This window comes from Excalfactoria chinensis, chromosome 8 (assembly GCF_039878825.1).
Source record: "Excalfactoria chinensis isolate bCotChi1 chromosome 8, bCotChi1.hap2, whole genome shotgun sequence".
In the NCBI taxonomy this organism is placed as follows: domain Eukaryota; kingdom Metazoa; phylum Chordata; class Aves; order Galliformes; family Phasianidae; genus Excalfactoria; species Excalfactoria chinensis.
Window position 1 is genome coordinate 10,272,724 of NC_092832.1, and position 21,122 is coordinate 10,293,845.

The following is a 21,122-nucleotide window of genomic DNA, read 5'->3' on the forward strand; positions in this document are numbered from 1 at the left end:
CCAGCACTGTTATTTTAAAGTGGAAGGCACTGCCACTATTGTTCAACATCCTGTTAATTCAATTGCTGATGCTCCTGCTCCAGTCAATTGTTGCTCCCATAATTAACTTCTCAAGGATGCTTCATGTCAACAGGGCTTCTTCTTCCTACGGCTCAGGTCACCTGCTGAGATTTCAAGGCCATACTGATCACTTTTAAGGTTCCCTCACAAACTTTCATAGGCATTTCCCTCGGTTTTGGCACTACTTCTGTGTGTTACTGCAGAAGAGATGCTGGATTTCACAAGATTTCAGAAAAGAAAAAAATCGAAGTAATACACTTCTGCCCTGATTTTGCTAAATGACATTGCCAAGGACTATTTGCAGCATAACAAAAGACAACAAAAGAAGCGATTTCTGTAAACAAGAAAGGTGTTTACTGGTGAAATTAACAACCTCTCACCCTCAAATGTTTCCCATCTAACTTCTAAAATAAGAAGAAACCTCTATCTGAACTAGTGTTAGGTGTTGGAAGAAACTATTTTAAAGACAATGTCTTGAAAACTCTTCCCATTTTAGCCGTTATTCATGCATAACCCTGCACTGCATCCCTCTGCAGTCCTATCAGACAGGTCTGCATCACCAGCTTTGATGGTCAGTCAGTGTAATGGGATTGTCACGCTGCACTGCTCCTCCATACACCCTACTTAAATCCCTCTCCAATAAGGAAATTGCTGCGTTTTCTCCCCAAGTGACGCATCAAAAGCTCCTCAGGATCTATTCTGCTTTGCCTAATCAGTTCATTTGCTCTGCCCTCAAATCACCTGCTTTACACAAGTCAAGCAGCAAAGGATTTTATACAGAAAGTCAAAACTCAGATGAACCTCTTAAATGTTGAAATGCTTCAGTTAAAGCCTTGTTTCTTAATTTGAATGAAAAAAAATATTTTGCAACTTTTATTTAAAAAATGCATTTCATAAGCTTTTCAGTAAAAGGTACCATTCCTTGATGGAATTCCAGAGATCCTTATCTCTGGAACACAAACCTCTCCAAGCATCTGTCCGTGTGTTAATTCATTAAGCTACACAGCACGAAATGGCTTCTTCCTAAAATCTGGTGCGTGTTCATTCCCCACGAGTCTCAAAGCGAAGTTCCATGACACAACCTTCATGATTCAATTACGTGCTAGGAGGGAGGGAAGGCAGAAAATCAGAACGTGACTGCAGGTGAGATCACGCTTAAAGGGCCAGAGTTCCACAGCACTGATGGAAGCCTGCTTGGATGTACAGAGTTTGTTTTTCATTACCACCATGACTTGTCAGTTTATAACGACCATATTACCCCAATGCAAGCACTTCAGATAGACTAAAGGTTGTACACCGAAACATGACAACAGAAAACTTTGACGATTTTGTACGATACACGCTCCTAAGCAGGGTGATGCTCACCACTGCAGCCTGATGTGACACAAACTTTGCTCAGAAGCCCCCACCCCACGGCCTGGGTGCTCGCTAACTTCGGCCTTGTAGCGATGTGGCACCACACTGATATCAGCCGCCGGCGGGCCGGGACCGGCACAACCTCGCATCCTACGGTGACCGTCCCGCTCCGAGCCGGGAAGGAAGGGAGCGGGCGGGCACAGCGCGTCACCGGGCCGGACGGAGCGCGGCGGGGCAGCGAGCTTCCGCGGCCGGAGCCGGCCGGTCCACGGCCCGCCGGAGCCCCCGGGCCGACCCCGGCCACCCGCGAGCCACGGCTTCCCACCCGCCCGGCGTTACCTGCTCCCCAGCTGCCTCCCCCGGCCCCGCCGAGGCTGCCCCGCCGCTCCGCGCCTGGCAATGGCGGCGGCCCGCTCCCCCCCGCCCCGCGCTCACTGGCTGTGCCGCTTCATGTGACCGCGCGGAGCCCTCCTCGCACGGCCCTTTGTGTCCGGCCCGGCCGGGGCACCGGGAGGCCGCTCGCCGGCTCGGGAACGGCCCGGGTGCCGCCGGCGAGGCCGGGAGGAGGCGGCGAGGCGTTGGGGGGGGGGGGGGGAAGGGGGAGGTCCGCGGCCGCCCGCTCTCTCCCGGCCGCTCCGCCGCCGCCCCGGGCCCGGCACTTACCGCCGCGCGGGCAGCAGCGGCCGAGCCGCGGAGCCGCAGCAGGTCGGAGGCGGCCGCCATGTTCCCGATGCAGCAGGATGGAGGCGACGGCCGCCCGCCAACCGCCGCTAGGGCGGCCGGCCCGGCCCGCCGCGCCCGCCTCAGCCCCGGCCCCCTCCCCGGCCCTGACCCTCCCCGCCCCTGGCGGTCCCGGCCGTGCGGTGCGGAGCGGAGCGCCCCGCGGTGGGGGAGGGGAGCGGGGGGAGGGCGTTAAAAAAAAAAAGCATAACGGGAAACTCACGGGCTCGCCGGGCTGTGCGTCACGCCGGGGTTACGTCCTGCGCGCGGCGTCATGACGTCATCGCGTAAGCTTCCCGGCCCCCCCCCCATACCGCACACGGAGCCCCACGTCCCGGGGAGCGCAGCGCGCACGCGCGTTTCATTCCTCCGCCTCTCCCGCTCCGGCGCCGCCCCCTCCCGTAGCGAGCTGCGGGGTCGCGACCTCGCCGCCCTTCCAGCCGCCGGGACGAGCGGGGCCGTTATCGCCGCGCGGCTGGCCGTCGGGCTCGGGTTGGCCCCGGCAGCGCTGTGAGCGCAAGTGGGAGATGCCTCGCGTGGGCGTGAGGAGACGCTTCTAACGGCTCCTCTAAAGGCGAAATGCCGAACGCGGCCGCCCCCCGCCCCAGCGCGGCCTCCCCTCACCTGCGGCGGGTCCCCCGGTGCGTGGGGGAGCGGGAAGCCGAAGCGCCTGCTGCTCTGCGGTGTCTTTCTCACGGAAAGTGTAAAACTAGGTCAGACGCCGAAGGAAGCGCACAAAAGAGGCAGTCCTGAAACAAGCAGCGGCTGGCAAACGATGTGATGGGGCAGTGAGAAAGCGGAGCAGGAAACGCAGAGCAAAGCAGCAGCAAGGGGAGAGGAGAGAGCGCGGAGGTGGCCGCTCTGCCTTGTGGAACATCTCTGACAGGGCACTACGAAACTTGCCTTCACTGCCAGCCATAAAGATTGATGGCTGTGATGGCAAGCTCCAGTTCAAAAGGGCAAGGATTCGAGGGAGACAAATTGGTAAATTAGGGACTGCTTTGATAAATTAGGTTTCCTTCGGGTTTGTTAGGCCCAAAGGATTTCACGCTAGAGTGAGAAGGTGATAAGGCGACTTCAGAGGTGTGAGCAGTTGTCACAGAGCTCATGAAGACAACTGGTGCTTCAGAAGTGGGGAGAAGGGAACACATAGCACATGCAATTCCAAGGGGAGTGTAGGAAGAGCCAGGAACCGCCAAGCACTCCAGCATCCCTTCTCTGGAAAGCACTGAAGCAGATAATCACACATCTTTAAGTACCTGGCAGCTAATGAAGTGATAAGTTACAGCCAAGTGGGTTTGTCAAGAAAATCGTAGAAACCAAACTAATTCCATTTGATGACAGTATAAATGGACCTCAGGTGGGAACAGCGGCAGGTCTGTTGTGGCTTGACTTTAGTAAAGCTTTTGACACTGACTCAGAACTCAATAACTGAGCATGTGAAAGAAACGTGAACAGAAGGAAAAGTCTGCAGTGGTACAAAACTACTCAAAAAGTAATTGGCAGTGCCTCTCTGAATAACAACAGAATATAGCAGACGTAGTTCCTTAGGCACGGACGTGTCCTGGACCTCTAATTACACGAGTAGTGGAGTAGAGTTGGGTCCCTTCCAGCTAAGGATATTACACGATTCCATGATTTGCCAACAGTAACCAAATGGCAGAGCTGCAGGGATGTTGCTGGGCAAAAATAGAATTCCAAGTGATCTTGATCGCAGAAATAGGATGCAACTGTCAGTTTCTGCATTCAAGTGGGAAAACAGCAATTGCACAGTTGCAAGGCAAGAAACAGATTAATAGCCACCATGGCTTCAGAACAGGGGCTGTGCACCACCGTAAATCACAAAGGGAACATGCGTCCACAGTGTCAACGCTGTTGTGAAATAAAGCTGCCGTAGAAAGAGGTGTGTGAACAGACCTGTCATATCTAGGACATACAAACAATTTCTCCTCACATTTAACACTAGTAAAGCCCTGGCTGGAATCCTGCACTCAGATGGGGCTCTCTTTCAAGAAAATGCATCTTTCAAAGAACACCAATAGAAGGAAGCCCGGGGAAGAGCAGGAGGGGAAAAACAACAACCAACCAATCAGAATTTTTGGGAAATGTAATGCAAACTGAAAATAGGAATGATTTAGATTTCTTAGTCTAAAGAATAGAGGACTACACTAAATCCATCCAGCTAAGAACAAAAAGTGACAGTTTCGAGCTGCACTGTGATAAATTCAGTTTAGACATTAGGAAAGGTTTCACTACAGCGTGAATAAATTAAAGAGATACGTGTTCTGGAGGGTTCTGAAAACATCATTAAAAACAAAACCCAACCAAACCTGAGCTAAATGTACAAATAGATGAGAAGCATTTAAATACTGAGAACAAATGGAGGCACATTAGGAAATCAATTTTTTTGCATCATTTTCCATAACTGCAGTTACTATCCAGATAGCTGTTCTAATCCTATATATATATATACATATGTATATATATATATATATACACATGTATATATATCTGACAGGGATCCCAAGGACATTTAAAAATCAAAAGTATTGGTGTGATTTTACGTATAACTAGCGTGCAACAAGACCTTTTCTTTTCTTTGTTTTGCTTTTTCATGGTAACATATGAATCTTTCCCCAGAATCCATGAAACTTTTGGCTTTCTCTGGAGCTTGCCAGTTTAGGAGAAGGCAGAGCAAATGGTTTACATTATGGGACTGAGAGCCACCAAACTCATCCCATTAGAGATGACTAAAAGGCCATTAAATAGGACAATTTTAAATCTCCACTGAGTTCAACTGAATTCAAACTGATAGCCCACAGGCAAAAGGCAATGAATTTCATTAACAGTACCCTGAAGCACTCAGTCCCCTAATGAGTGCTAATGTGGCTCTTCTGAGAATTAAGCTTGTTTTCTGAAAAGATACATTTATAAAACCAAGTTCTGCTATTTTGGAGCACTTACAGATAGTTCTTCACTGTTCCTTAGCATAAGAAACATCTCACACAACCCACAGATTTCTTCTAAGGGTCTTGTTAGTATGTGCTCCATGCTAACCAAAATGCAAATAAAGGCATGAAAAGCAAAGATTGTATTGATATGGCTCTATACTTCTTGCTAAATACATTATTGCACTCAGTTATTTGAAGGTAATCACACTCACTCACTCCTCTCATCCCCTACCAGATAAGGTGTAAACAACAGCAATTCCTGCTTCAATTCTGTAACAAGCAGTTGAGGGAAAATACCAAATTCTATGAAACGATCACAGAAGATGCAGTGTTTTATTATACTTTAACTTCACATGTAACCAAGTAAAATGGATAGCAGAAGGAAATCTAAACTTCCATGCTGCCATATCTCATGGTTTCATTAAGAGCTTAGAGATACTTAGCATTTTATTTTCCAGTTCTGTGAACAGTGCTGGACTCTACAAAATACTTGTGATCCACACGCTGTGGAGCCACGTTTGGAGTGAATTCATGGCGCACATAACTTCACCATTTCATCAAAAGGACAGTGCAGTCAAACTATTAAGGCTATGGCCAGTCGTCTCACAAATGATTTGATTTCCGATTCTGCCAGCTTTGCCATTGACACAATATGTGGAAAGTGGTAGATTATCTTAAACGTTGCGTGCCGGGTTAAAAAAAGAGTTTAGAAGTATACAGAAATGTACACACACAAAACCAGTCTAATTTTGGATGAAAGGGAAAGCCTCTGGTCAGGCATTCAAAGATCAATTAACAAACGTGTGTAGCCATGAAGGCCCTTAAGATGTGATTCTTGAACTCTAATCCCCATAGTGCACAGCAGGCTTTCTGTACCCACCTACCCTGGCTGTGAGCCTCTGTATTCCTCCACCAGTGCAGACAAGGTCTAATAGTGGTTAAAACAGCCAATGAAAACCTCTTGAGGAAAGGTTGCTACCTAGTTCCTTTTGGTCTTCAAAATGGTTAAAAAAAGCTTATGCCAAAGCAGATTCTTTCATGTTAGCAGCAAAATATGATTAACTGAAACCAATTCAGAAACTGTTTCTTCATATAAACATTTCTGTAGATGACACTGCAGGGAGAGACTTGGAGCAGGTCTAAGCTGAAGCATTTTGGATGAAAGAAGATTGCAAATGCCTCCTTGAAACCCTGCAAAATCCCAAATGCCTGGAGGGAAAAACTTTTTAATGATGATTTCTTACATTTATATAGCACCTTTTATTCCCTGGGACCCCAAGCACTTCATTAATTCCATGCAAAAAGCTTCACCGTAGCAATGTAGCCGCTACATGCACCACTCTGAAAATTTCATTTTCAGTTTACACATTTCTTTCATTACCAAAATCCTGTGCTTACCCTGTGCATAGGGACCAACAGAAGAACAGGGGAGATATTAGGTCACATAGTTTGGAGTTGTAGAATAGCACGATCTTCAAAAAAGCAGCACGCTCAGGGAACGGGTACACCGCTATACCCATGCAGTTCCCCTCTCCACTCACATTGATTTCATCTTCATACTGTGACCTTTGGTAAAAGACAAATGATGATCATCCCTAACATTTCCAAAATGGCAATGATCCTCGATAGCAGAATTTCAGACAAAAAAAAAAAAAAAAAGAGATTATAGGAAAAGCTGGTATCTTCTATTCAATTTGTTACATTGAAGTCATAAAGTGGAAAAGCTTCTTGAAGTATTTGAGATTTAACGCTTTGGATTTTCAGCTAAGATCATTGTTTTAAAAAGCATCATAACCTCTGCCTACAAAACTATCTCGTCCCGAGTCCCTCACAAGTACAAAACCAAGGTACGCCGTGTGAAAGATCTGTGTGCTATTGCTCACCCTGCTGCACAGCTTTCCCTTTCAACCTACAGAGATCCTTCCAGTTCCCTGTCCTTTCTTATAAAAATATAGCACTCGTTCCACCCACATAGAAAACAATCATGAACTCAATACACCGGTTGTTTCTACAAAGAGCAGTTACCATATACAGATATTTTACAAGAACTAATAACCAATGGAAGAATTAACCGGAGCAGCTTGATTTACTTCAACACCATAAAAATTGGAAGAAGAAAAACGATGTAACTTTGTTTTTTGTTTGAGCTGTTGATTCCTGTTCTGCTGGCTTGCTTCTTCCACAGGATCTTTTGAAATAGTTGTCAGCGTTAATTAAAGAGGACTGTCTGGTCTTGTCTTTTTCTGACAGAAAAAGGAATCTATTCGGAACGTATCTTTTTCTTCTGCTATAAATCAAGATATTTTAGTCATCCTTGTCAGTATCAATAAGACTTACAGAACTGCCAAAAAGCCAGTAAGAGGGCAGTAAGAACGTATAGGTAAAGTCACGTGCTATTAAAGCCTTTCCCTCTCCAGGCAGTAATCCCAAGGTAAGGCTAGTCCTGAGTTACAACGTTTGGAGGCTCTGCCTAGGGAAGCAGGACTACTTGCCACCGTGAATTGCCTTTTCATACCATTTTAAATCTCCCATCCAGGAAAATATTTCCCGCGTTCAATACTCAAGACAACTGCCAGTGTTTTCCTGTTTCTAGGTTTCTGTCCATAAGCAGCAGCACGGAAACACAGATTCTGCTGCTGAGTCCCGCTCCTTTGGCTGAGCCTACTGCTGCAATCACAAAACAGCTTTTGTCACAAGGGCACCGACCGGCTCTGGGTGCAGCCTCCCACAGCTGCCTCCTGTTTTCAGTCTCACACCAGTAAGGGGTGTTATTGTCATCTGGTCAGAGTGGAGCAGCTGCTGGAGCAGCACTGGCTGCCTGGCATGCGAGGCTCCATTCCTAGCTGTTCCTCAGGTACCACATACTAAACATGATTAGTTAACAAATCCTGGATTGATTATCAATAGGCCAAACTAACCTTGGTCTTTATGCGCTTTTTTCTTTTTCTTCTTTCATCTTGCATTATTCTTATCCGTCTCACATGAAAAAGGAGGAGCTGACATCTCTTTTCTCATGTCTGAGTTACTGAGCTCAAGTCTCACAGAATTCAAAGATCACAAGAAGGCAGAGCAGGAAAATACCACTGTATATTGTAGCATTGACCTTCTTAAAAACAACAGTGTATTGCCTTGGAGGGCTGCCATTTGTATCATGCACAGGAAGTATTAATATAAGAAAACATGCTATGAACAAAAAAAATAGTAACTAATTTCTTCCTGAGCCTGCTGATGAATTATAATTCAGTGGAGTAGGAGAAAAGCTGCAGCAATAAACTGGCCTTCAGCAGATAATGGAAAGTACCTAGAAATAATAGGAATAAATTATCACAGCTATGCTGACCCAGTCTGATGATTCAGTTCACATTACAATGCCAAAATAGCATACAGAGAGAAGATGGAGTAATTTTAAGTTCCCGGTCTCAGGTGTCCCTCTAGTAACCTTAATGTTCCCTTGCAGAGGAAAGGGCATAAGAAAGTGCAGCTCCTACCACCACTGACCTTGTGCCTCACCTTCAACATGAGCACCCTACGCCAGCAAAGCACTGCTGAGGAGAAGGAAATTGCACTGGGCCATTGGGTGCCACATTACAGCCTCCCAGCTGCGTCACACCCCACCTCTCCTTTGTCACACCCATGGTGCCGTGGGTCCTGAGCAATTTTAGCATGGGGAGTTGGTGACAATGATCCTTTTAGTCACGCTCCACATCTGTATTTGTGACTTGTACAGGTCACAGTGAGGGGCAGAGGTAGCACAAAGGGGAAAAGCCACCTTCAGCTGATCACCATTTCAACACTGTCTCTGGGGGGACAAGTTTTGGCTTGTTATTAGCAGGCAATACCCACCGTTCCTGTTTGAGAGTCACCTGCCCAGAGAGCAGTGAGGACAAGGGTCCAAGTAAGGACGATTTCACCAGAAACTGCAGCCTCCAGAAGCAAGTGCCATATATTAAAACATGAACAGCTAACAGTACCTCTCAGTTGGCACTGGCACTGCTGGGGCGTCACTACACACCAGCCAGGATTTCATAGCGCCTTCTTTTCCACACAGCTTCCTGCTGTCCTGCAGCTCCTACATCAGCAACTGTGATTTCTTGCCCTAACTCAGGCAGACATACACCCTTATGCTTGACACTAACAATTACGCAAACCTTCGCCATTGTCTGCAGAGCTCCAGAGGTCTGTGCGAGGGAAGACATAATAACAATCATTCTAAAGAAAATTCAAAAAACCCCTTTATTACTATTAATGTGAAAGTACCAAGGAACTTATTTTGTCTTTAGATAAGATCACAGCAGCAGAAAGTCTGTTTGATATGCCATACCTTCTGTTTGTTTCTTAATTGTAAGGAGTTTGGGTTTGATCAAGACAATTAATTATGAATATAGCCAAGCTTCCTAACATCAGAGATACAGCTTAAAAAGCTACGCGAGCTTTTTTAGTGTATACTGTGCTGTATAGATAAGCATATATCTTCAGGGCATGAAAACAGACATCTTTGTAATTGAATCCTGAAAAGGAGGAAAAAATATATAGAACAGTGATAGTTTTTGTCAGGCTAAGAGTTATCACCCGGGTTTGAAAAATTCTTTATCCAATTCAGTGGCTGCACAGAATTAGCATGTGGCACGGTTGGTTCATGGGTCTCATATCTCAGCCTGGTCACCAGAACATAAAGTTTCCTCTCTTAGAATAAAATTCATGTCAAAAATGAAAAGAGCAAGTTCAAACATAGGGTTATTACAATGCAAGATTCATTACCAGCAGCTTTTTTCTTTCCAGCCTCCCTGCCTCTCTATGCAAACAAAAGAGAAGCATCTCCCCGCTTCCCAGCTTGGCCACATCCTTTGCATCTCATCTGCCAGGAAGTATCTTCAGAGCAATGATCAAAGTTACATTTAAACTTTTGCTTCTCTCTTGTTCATCCAGTATTTCCAGATCGTGTCTTGCCTGTGTTCTCAGATGAATTAATTGCTCAGCAGCTCACTTGCCAACATCCCATTTGAGAAATATTGTCTTAGGTTTGGGATTTACAGGCTGAACTTGTAATATAACGCTACTTTTAGTATGATGCTCATAGGAACGTCAAATGCCTTACTGGGAGCTAAGTGATAGAGCTGCAAAGACTTTAACAAGCTTTCAACAAGGCTCAAAGAAAGAGAATCCCAGCACTAATTTTCCTAGTAGTAGAAATCTACATATTTAAAAGTAATTGTAAAATAGTCAGTATCTTGGAGCGCGAGCTGAGCAGAACTTTGTCAGGCAAAAGAAAGAATGAAGAAATGCAGAGAACAGTCATGTTCATTTTACAGCACGTCCCAGTCTCACGTCACTTGTTCCTAACAAGGTCTTCATAGGTCAGTGTGTGGAAATGGGCTCAGGTAAGGCATTGGAAAGGTATTTTCAGTTAGAGAGTAAAGATGGGCTTATCTGTAAGAGCGGAACGGGGAGCAGTTAGCAGAGTAGTTCCACTTTGGGAATTTCAACAAATGCAGCTGTGTATGCACACTCTCAGGGATCTCTGCAATCTATCTATTATTATATTGAAGTCTCTCTCAAATTCCATCCCCAGCACAGTAAAATTCTTCCATTAGAAGTTACGTATGAATGGTCATTCAAACATACCTTCGGCTTTGAGTTACAATATTCACATTCCGCTTTAAAACAGGAGAGCTGCTTTTACTTACCCTGCTCAAAAGAAAATCCTGGTGTTGAACAATTTTAAGAGCCAGTGAGGTGACGGTGGTTTAAAATTTCATGTAGACATCTTAATCAGCAAGTCATTGAGCCCAGCCAGTGTAAGACTGAGAGTACTTTTAACGTATCCCATTTATGAAGGAGCAATAACCATGTTTTTGTGCCATTTTACCAATTACTTGCCCTAAAAGAGGATGGTGTCATCACATTTGTGATAGCGTATTAGGAAGAACAGCTTCTCACAGTGACTGTTAAAACTGCACATGCTGGGAAAAACTGTCTTATTAGGATTAATTTAAGACAATGGGTACTCACTAAGCATGGATTGTATACAATCACTTCCATCATTACTCGTTATTCCATCCTTTATAAAGAAATAAGGACGCAGTGAGAGCTCATTTCATTGCTAGATCCTGGCCAGCAGGAGCTGACCCAATTGAACCCCTGGGCTGAGGAAGGCAAGCAGTGGCCTGAGAACATGCTGGGACAGCAGTGGGGTTGCCTTACAGCAAGCAGCTGCAGAAACACTTGGTATCTCCCAGCACGGCTCCTCAGCCCAACACTGATGCCAAAGGCAGCCACAGATGTGGGGAAGGGCAAGAGAAGAGGCAGGAGCTTCCAGGCAGCTCCAGATGGGGAAATGCTGACTGGCTGGGGGAGCAGGGTTCCTGCTCAAATGCTCACTGGACACACTCAGTTTGCCTGCTAGTTTGGTTTTTGTATGCAGGTGGTGTGTGACATGTTTGAGGACATGCCACATGAGAATGCTGAGTCTGTAGCTGAGGAGGGATAAGAACAGCAGCACAAAGGACACATTGAGGCCACGTCTCCACCTGTGCCTTACCTTCCCTGGGACAGCCAGCACATCGCTCAGGTCTCTCAGGCCATTGGGGCTGGCCCACTCAAGGCCCTACATTTCAGAAGCACTCTGCAGTGCTGGGAAGCAGCGCTGCTGTTCTTCTGGATTAATAGAAGCAAGAAGATCTCAGCTTATAGCTGCAGCCTCCCAAGCATGGCGGAGACTGGCTGCAAAGTGACCAAAGAGCTTGCAGATGGCAGCGCAGGGCCAGGTGGAGGAACTGGGCTGGAGGCACAGAGAACATGTCACCACATGGCCAGATGGTGCTGGGCAGGGCTGGGCAGGTACGGCACATTCACAGGCAGAGCTAAAGCCCAGTGCCAGGCCATATGGCTCTGTTGGACAGGTATAGGGGTGCCCTGAGGACAGGCACTGAGCAGTGGAGGTGATCCACATACATGGGAGTTAGGGAGAAGAGAGCAGGTTTCTGAGGAATTTCCCCCCAGCAGCCCAGCTGCGGCACTCCCAGGGAGCCCAGAGGGCAGATAACGACCAGGTAATAAAACCCCAAGGGTAGCATAGGAGCAGTTTTGCTGGGCAGGAGGACAAGGCTCGCTGGCCCCTCGGCACTTGGCAGTTCTCCTGCTCTGAGTCGGGTGAGGACATGGAGCTTGCAGGGCGGCTGACAGAACAAATCCCATTTCCCAGCAGGAGCAGGACAATTAAATGGCTTGGGGAGTTCCCCACTGCTTATTTGGCAACGCAAGTGATTGTAAGCGATTACCTTAGCGCCAAAAAGGAAAAACAACCGAACATAAAATGAAGTCTGCTTCAATGTCAACTGCAGTGCCATCCAAACCATGGGATCCTTCCTTTCACACAGCTTTCCGATGTACACCCTCCACACAGCGAGTGAACAAATCCCAAGTCCCATGTTTCATTTAGCTGAGAAATTGCAGTTGTTTCTTTCCTCTTCTTTTTTTAAACACTTGGCTGGGTTTCAGGAGAAACGATGAAGGTAAGAACTACCTTGAAAGAGCCTGTCGAAATTATCCCACATTTCTCCTCATTTTTTGTCTTACCTCAGTGGAACTATGAGTGGATGAAGGCTGGCTCGGCCCAGGTTTAATCCCTTTCTTCTGGAGCCCAGGAGATCTGCAGAAGGGTGGCCTGGATCCCTTTCCATTCCCCTTTAAGGGAATACTATTTTGATTCTCATTTCACTATTCAGAAGCCCTAGAAGTTCCAGCAGCTGCTGGGTCACATAACAACAGACAGACTTTAATTTCCCATGCACGGCGCCCAGCATGGTGTACCAGAAAAAAGGCCCCAAACCTACTCCTGCATTCTAATAAATGCGTGTGTCGCTTTGTAGGAGATCAGAATCCTGTCCAAATTCTGCAAAGTCTAACAGAACAACAGTTGCCAAATGACAAAACCTATCAGAAGGAACAGAGTAAAAAGGCACGTCTTTGTTTTAGATCTTCACAGCTTCAGTACTGGCAAGAGAAATGTCAAGGTTTCCAAAATAAAGCCAGTTAACCACTGTAACTGCTATTAAATGTAAACAAGGACATAAAAGTAGAGATGTTGGAAGCCAGGATAAGAACATTTGAAACAGTAGCTGTGTATACAAGGACAGGCAGACAGCACCGCTCGCTCCTGGGGCTGCGCAGCGCTGGGAGCAGATGTGCAGAGCTGCAGGCCTGCACTGCGGGCAGCCTCAGGCTGGGCTGCACTGCTGTGGGTCAGCGGGAGGCGTGGGGCTGCAGCGAGGTGCTGCTCACTCCCCTTCAGCATCACACAGGGTGTATGCTTTGCAGGGAAGCCTGCCTTCACTGTCCTTCACCCCAGTGACTCTCCTGATCTCAAAGTGAGCAAGCTGAATTCATGAGGGCAGCCAGCTTGTTTCAAGGTTCACAGCCAGAGAAGAATGGATTCAATCTATTCTGCTGCTGTGGCAGTAAGACAACATGCACTGGCATCCTAACCCAGATAAAATCACTTGGAAGATAATATAAAAGTGACAGCTTAATAAATATTAGTTACTCTGTAAAAAATACCGGTGTTTTCCTTGCACAGACAGCTGTTAAATAAAGGCACTGCTCAGTGCTGATCTTCCACAGGACGCAATAGATGAAGGCAGTGCATTCCCATGAATTACGCTATTGGCTGTACACAAACATTACATCCATTTAATTTAATCAGTTAAGAAAGGAATGAAGCACAGCCATCATGCAGGCTAAACTCAGGCGGTAAAATGACATTGCATGCATCTGTCTGAGGCTTACGATTGCAGCAGCCTTGTGTCCCAAGGATACAATGCCGGCATTTTCTCTCCGAGCACAACAGAAAATGATCAAGATTCTGGATGAGAAGAAAAACGAGACAGAGACCCACAACCCATGGAGTGCACGCTGGTCTCAGAGCTGCTAAGTGAAACCCAACAGCATCGTCCAGTGCAGAACTGCACTTAACTTCTGTGTGAATATGGCTGTTAGCGACCACTGATGGTTCAGTTAAAACAATAAAGAAACACGCTCAAATCATTAATTGGTTATTAAACTTCTGTGCTGTGAAGCACGCGTAGCACTGAAAAATAAGACATGATGACAATCCGTTATGACGGACTCTATGGCAATTCCTCAGTGATAAATATTTCTCCAAATCCTAAAGCTGGGTGCAGGGAGAAGTCTGCACAGCCGCCATAAACTGCCGCAAAACCGAAGAGCTGTCAAAACAAAATGAGCTATAAAAACAATAACGTTCAGGCGCCACTCTCATTAAACACCTAATGATGCCACAGGCACATCGGTGGGGAAATGCTCATGAGGATCACGAGGAATTAGGAGAAAATAAATAAATAAATAGAATGGCTGCCCCTCGAACCGCTTGCCAAGCTGCTCGTGCGCTCTGCCGCAGGCAGCTCCTTGAACAAGATGGAGACGTGAGTGGAGACAGTCGGGGGCTATTAGGTGCTGCTGGTAGTGAAGGCAAACACAAGAACTGATGGTAGAGATTAGGGGCTGCGATTTGCTTTCAGTTACGTCTGGCATCTCAACATTTCATGGCATTTAAATGAAGCTGTTCCATCAGCATTGCTCCCGTCTGTGCCGCTCTGCAGCCATGTTCTCCTTTCTGGTGTGGATTGTCTTGGGAAAGTTGCCAAGCTGTGACAGAGCAGTGCAGAAAGGAAATCGTGCTCGTGTGCTGGGGGTGGGGAAGGCTGCAGGTGAACAGCCCCAGTGCAGCACGGTGCACACAGGATCCTGTCACAAAAACTCCACGTTTAAATGAAACAGGAGGCAGAACGCTTTACAAGAAGCACACAGGGCTGCTGGAGACCCCAAACCATCACCTCTGTTTGCACCAGGGAGGTGTGAGCACAGGGCTGCTTTAGGAGATTGCAAGAACAAAAAAATCATTTCCTTTTAAAATGCTGGGAAATCCCTGTGCAGCTTTGAAGGCCATTCCTGCCAGATGCCGAACTCCTCCTTTATACTTAGAAAGGATCTGGACCTTGTAATTAAACACAGAGGGAAATGAGGGTGGACCCGGTCTCCCGGAGGAGTAAGCGATTACATACCTGCCAGGACCTGCCCAAAAGGCCAGACTCTTCCTACATAATTCAGTGACTGCACTTGTTTTTTTTCTAATAGTCATTGTTTTATTTATTAATAGCCAAGCTCTGAGGTACTTGTTGCCTTTTCATCTGTAGACCTCAAAGTGCTTTACAAAGGAGATCATTATCAACAAAGGAACACAGACATCTACTTTTGGGCTTTGCCACAACAAGAGCATCTCAGTTCACCAAGGCAGTGGATTTTCCAACTGAGCTTTCCTCCAGCCACATGCCCTACAAACAACCTTCGAACCTTAAATGACTTGAGGGGGCTGTTTTCAGCTGACGGGTATTGCTCACAGGGTATCAGGCAGCCCTGCACAGCACCAGCCTGGCTGAAACGCTCTCAAGGAGACACTCAGCCTGACACTATGGGGCAACCTCTGGGCACCACCACATCAGAATGGGATCTGTCATCACAAGGATTGCTGTAGGTCACAGCAGTGGGCACATGCAACTGCTCCATTCCCAAAGACAAGTTTTACAGTCCTCTGGCCACCTTCAGTCACCATAGTAAAGGATAGGTGAGGAAATGTGCTTGGGTTGATACCTTTTTTGGCAGTTTTGCACTACACACAGGGTAGGATTTTTCACTGTAATGACCTGAAGCTGAAACAGATGTTTCGCTTTAGTGCTTTAAAAGCACTTCACAAAACTTAGCGTTAATTTATTCTTTCACAGTGCAGGAAAAAACCATGTTTAATATTGTTACTCACATAACAGAACAATGTGAAAAATGGAAACAGATGTTTCTCATTTAAGCATGAATAAGAAGGAAGTGAAAGAAAAAAAAGATGATGGAGTAGTAATGATTAAGAGAAATGCGATGGCTTGCTTAAGCCAAGATCATTTCTTCTGGATCTCCAGTCAGTCCTTAAGCATCACATTAATGACACTGTCCCCAGTTCAGCGAGCACGTGGAAGTGCTCAGCTCCAGCTGGGGGAGCGTCCTTCCATGCTTCACTGATAATACCTCAAGAAACTATAGAGCCGAATGAGTGCTTCATTGTTAGCACTCATTGTTGAGGGCGGAGGTATTGTTCCTGTGGATATCAAAGCCCTGACTTCTCATACTGCAGACATCTACATTTGAATTCCATCAGAGAAACTGAATCAAAATGAAAATACATTGTTTCCTGAAACCAGAAGGACTCGGATTTTACGGCAGCACATGCAGCAAGTCGTGTCACCCCAAAGCAGAAGGCTGGGTGCTCCCTGCCAGGAGGCCCAGCTCCTGGGCTGCAGTGCCCAGCACAAGCCTGGCGGTACCTGGCTGCAGGGTGCCAGGCTGTGCAGGCACAGGCATCACCCCCCTGTCCCCTGCAGCAGGCAGCTCCCACTCTGGGACTTTCCCAGTAGAAGCCTTTAGAGAAGCTGCAGTAACTGCAGTAACTCAGGTTTCATTGTGGGGAAACATGGCCATTCCCAGTCCACCAAATAGGACAACTGGCTAGCTTGCAGAAGCAAAGCTGGGGAAGGGTTGCAGCATGCTCTGAACAGTGGGATCTGGGTGCAGCCCACAGAACACACCTTTCATTATTGGAATGGCCTTTCATCCTAAAGCGCCACTCCATGCTCCACAGACCCCCAGGGCTCACCTGGCAGGAGGCAGGGATGAGCAGGAGAGATGCAGAGGCAGCCTTGCAGAAGGGCAGCTACACCTGATGGTCCCAAAAGGAGGAATAGCAAAAGAAATGCTCAGATCCCTCATGGATTACGGCACTGTTCAAAACCATCTCTCTTTGTCTCCAGACTGTACTAATCTATAAGGAGTCATCAGGCAGAAGCACACGCAATACACAATTCGTTCCACAAAGAAATACTCGGAAGGAAAAAACGAAGCCAAGATTCAAATTCTCTCGAGTTTGAAGGAAATGCCCCAATTCCAGCAGCTCTCCTTTCCCACTGACTTCTTAATATTAAGGTACTATTTCTGAAATTGACACTGATTTCAGTATAGACGCTGAGAGAAATTTGGCCCCGTGTGCAGCCCACAGACTGTGCATGCAGAATTAATAATCTCGTTAACATTACTATATGCAAATGCTCCCAGGGTGCAAAGAGAGATTTGTATTTCAGATTAATATTTTATGGGAATTTTGTGTGTACACGACAAATGAATAAGTGAAGGGACACAAGGGGACATGCAGAACATGTGCATCACATGTGAAAACTGCATTAATTCTTAAGTGTTTGCAACGGCCACAAGATGGTTAAGGAACAACGAGATTTATTATTGTAATTACATAGGAGGAGAGAGCAAGAGAAGAAAAATGAGAGATCAAGGGAGCCGTTTCATGTTACAGTTTCTCCAGCTGTAGAGCTGGCTTGAGGAGTCCTCCAAACCTTCCTGCCCCCAGCCTTTCTATACTACATGCCTTCCCCTGCTTGCAGATTACCATCCCTTTATTTCTGCCTCTTCAACCATTTGCATGTTCAAGCTCTAAACAAGCTCTTAACTACAGCATGGAATCACACCCTTAGTCTACTCGTTCTCCCATCCATTTTCAGCTGCTGTGTAACAAGGGGCAATGCCACGTGACATTTGAGCATTGATACAGCACTGCCCACATGAAGAAGGGGCATGGAAGGGAGGACTGAGAATGGGTCTCAGAGCCTGGGGGGTTGAAAGGCAGATCACTGCTTCCCCACTTCAGCTCCTGAGTTACCCCCCTTCCCCACCTCTCCAGTTGTCCTTATTCCACTGAAGTTTTATTGCTACCCTGGAATGGCACAAAGCTCTCTTGTGCTTTAGGTATAAGAAATGTAATATTGTATTTGTCCAAAAACCTACATGAGTAAAAGAAGATCCCTGAGGGGATATTATTAACTGCCTGCTACTTATCACTGATGGTTATTCTCTGAGACAACCCTCCTGTTTAATCTTTATGCTCTCAACAATAACCCCTCTCTCTTTTTGATCAAGTGTTTAATTTTCTTGAAAGATTTTCTCTGACTTTAGTTATTATTGAAAGGGATTTTAATTTTACCCCAACTCTTTAATGGCTAAATCTTGCATATCCACTATTTCAGATAGGGGTATTTCAGTTATTCTAAGTAAATAGTTCAAGGATTTGGTCTTGATAGGTAGATGGAAAATTTCAAATCAAAACAAAATTGAAATGGCACATTCTTTTCCACTCCAGAATAGAGGTTCTTAGTCTCCCTGAGTAACCTGTCAGAGCACCAGAATAAGAAATGGATACTGCCAGACTGCTGCAGAGCATAGTCCTGTGTCAGGGAGTTCCATCAGCGTGAGTGGCAGCCCTGGGTGTGTGAGCAGTTAGCTGGGTATTTCATCTGCAGCTGATCAAAGATAAAAAGATAAAACAGACAAACAAAGGGAAGTGGTGATGTAGAATGTATTCTCACTTTCCTAGTCTCCACAGGCAGCCTAACTGCTAAATTTCCTTTAATTGTTTGTAGAACTTTAAAGAATAACAGGAGAGAAAAATAAAGAAGCCAGAAGAGGTTCAGCAGAGAGCAAAGCCCAGAAAGCCTTGTCACTACCACTGTACCTCTGCAGCACAGCGGGAGTCCGGATCATGGGAAAATTAACACTACAGTTACACTTAGGAGAGTCTCTTGGCCTGATGCAAGACAGCCCTTCCTTCATCATCCTCACCCCCCTCCTACAACAGCCTGCCTTCACGGCTGCCCGCCCGACAGTCTCCCTCACAGGATGAAATCAGCACTGCCAAGAGCTGCGTGGGACACGGCTACTCAGTGACCAGGAATTGATGGGGGGAAGAGACTCACATGAAAGCAAGCAGGGCCAAGCACACCACCAGCAGACACGAGGCTATACAGGCCTGAATCTCTACATCAAAGCCTTCATTTTCCCCATCTGTAAAAACTGCCTTGAAATGCTTCCCTGTTTCTCAAGAAGGTCACCGCGGCTAATGAAAGCATGCTTATATAATAACATATTGTCTGAAGAATATTTTTCCTAAATCAACATGTTTTCAAATATTTCAGTTGCAGACAAATTAATCTTCAACACAGGTACAACAGACTATACATGAGGCCTAATAACATCCAGAAGATCTCAAGATTAATCTAATAAGAAGTGTCTTTCAGAATAAGCATTCACTTCCTCTGTTGCATTTCTGTTGAGGCAGTTAGGCACAGCAACCCCATTTGCTTTCTCAGCATCTTGACAGCAGAGCACACAAACAGTACGGGCAGACAGAAAACAGTGAGAGAGAAAGATGTAATCACCAAAGAAAAGGAGCAACAGACTTAAAAGGAGCGTGCTCCTCTCAGCAGGTCAGCTACACAGCAGCTGTGCGCTTCTGGGCCGGTACCAAGTGTCTGCCACCACCCTGCAAGAGCCTCGTGGCTTTAGATTTTATCCCCATTGACTGCAATACGTAGCTGTTTCTAATGGTGCTGCTGCTTCTCAGACGCACTAGTTCAACCCCAGCACAGGACAAACTTTTTTCCAACACAATCTTTCTAACCTCCCAGCTCAAATGAGATGTGTGGAGATTCTTTCTGAGCTGCCTTTCACACTTGCATTCAAGTCTTCCCTGCTTAATGAGCCATGGGCTGTTGCTCTAAAACAGAGGACATTAACAGTTCAGAAAAAATAAACCCCTGCAGATTAATCACCTGGCTTCCTCGTGGGCCCAATTCCAGTCAGCAGACAGTGTGAAAAGAGAATACTGCCATGTACACTGCCTGACCGATAAGCACGTTAGCCGATCGCTGCGCCTGGCTTTGACAAGCATGTAGCATATGGGTCCTATTCCATTGTTTATTTCCAATGAATAACAGAGGTCTCCAAATGTCACTACATTCACAACAACTGACAACTGTGTAGCCATTGCGTGTCGCTCTTTGCATTCCTCTTCCTCTGTGCCAGTGAAATAATGCCTGTTTCGTCCTTCTTACTTCTAAAATAAAAGTCTTATTGCTTTCTGAACAGCAGCAAACAGCTACACATCACTTCTGAGTCCACCGCATCATAATCCTCACCAATATCAGGATCTTGTTTCATCTTGAGAGCTACACTTTACTAGGGCCTGACTACTAACAGCATCCCTGCTTTTACTAGGGCCTGACTACTAACAGCATCCCTGCTTCTAGTTAAACAACTTCTAGCTTTGCTGTTACTTAGCCCATCCACTCTGTCTCAAGAGGAGGTACGTGAGGGGTAGCATGATAAGGAAGCAGGATTAAACGATGGCCAAAAGAATGGTAAACCCTTTGCCAAACTTCAAACATGGCATAGACACGACACAGCTTATACCTCTGGAAACACAGAACGAAAACAGCCAATTGTGTTGTCAGCACAATCTCCCGCATCTCATGGCAAAGCAAGCTCATAAAAGACAAATGGGATACGGCATTAAACGGTTCAGCAGACCTAAACTGCTCCAATTTGTGTAATGACAATAACTCCTCGTTGCTATAACCCACCTCTTCAGCCCTGCCAGCCACAGCCTTCTATGGTTTGAGGGACTATTTGAACGTGATTTTAGCATCAAACAAACTAAATATCAGCCCTATCTTTTGGTCATTCCTTACTCATCTCCTGTCTATTGCTGGGTCAAATCCTGGTCTCACTGAGCTCCTGATTAAGCATATTAGCAGGGAAAGGTGAACTTCCATCCTCATTTCTTTCCTTCACATATCTAACTAGCTTGCATCCCAGGTTTCCATTTTTACAGTCCTTAGAGGCTATGGGAGTGTGATGCTTTGATTGCCTTTACCTTATCTTTCCCACGGGTCATGCAGGTCACTGACATACCTGGGACTGTTATTTCAGCTGTCAGTCATGCTTCAGCTGGAAGGCAGCATCCCATCAGCAGGGAGATGGAAGCGCAGCAGAGCAGAGCAGAGGACAGCAGGGTCTTTGATGGCAGCTGTGTGCTTCAGCTCCCGCCCGCTAACAGGTATCCACGGGCACTGCTGC

At 46.2% G+C, this 21,122-nt stretch overlaps 1 protein-coding gene across 10 annotated transcripts in view; it reads right to left on the bottom strand.

Annotated features, from left to right (window-relative positions):
* Nucleotides 1-21,122, bottom strand: part of ZNF644 (zinc finger protein 644) — a 71,685-nt gene that overhangs the window by 45,686 nt on the left and 4,877 nt on the right. For 6 of the 10 annotated variants that reach the window (XM_072342712.1, XM_072342710.1, XM_072342709.1 and 3 more), the window contains exon 1: nt 2,360-2,412. The exons of 2 other annotated variants lie outside the window; for them this stretch is intronic. The gene's annotated coding sequence lies outside the window, so the exon portion shown is untranslated. Of the gene's footprint in view, nt 1-2,079; nt 2,318-2,359; nt 2,413-2,760; nt 2,882-21,122 lie in introns of those variants that run through there. 2 more of the 10 variants (XM_072342705.1, XM_072342703.1) reach the window with 2 other exon arrangements.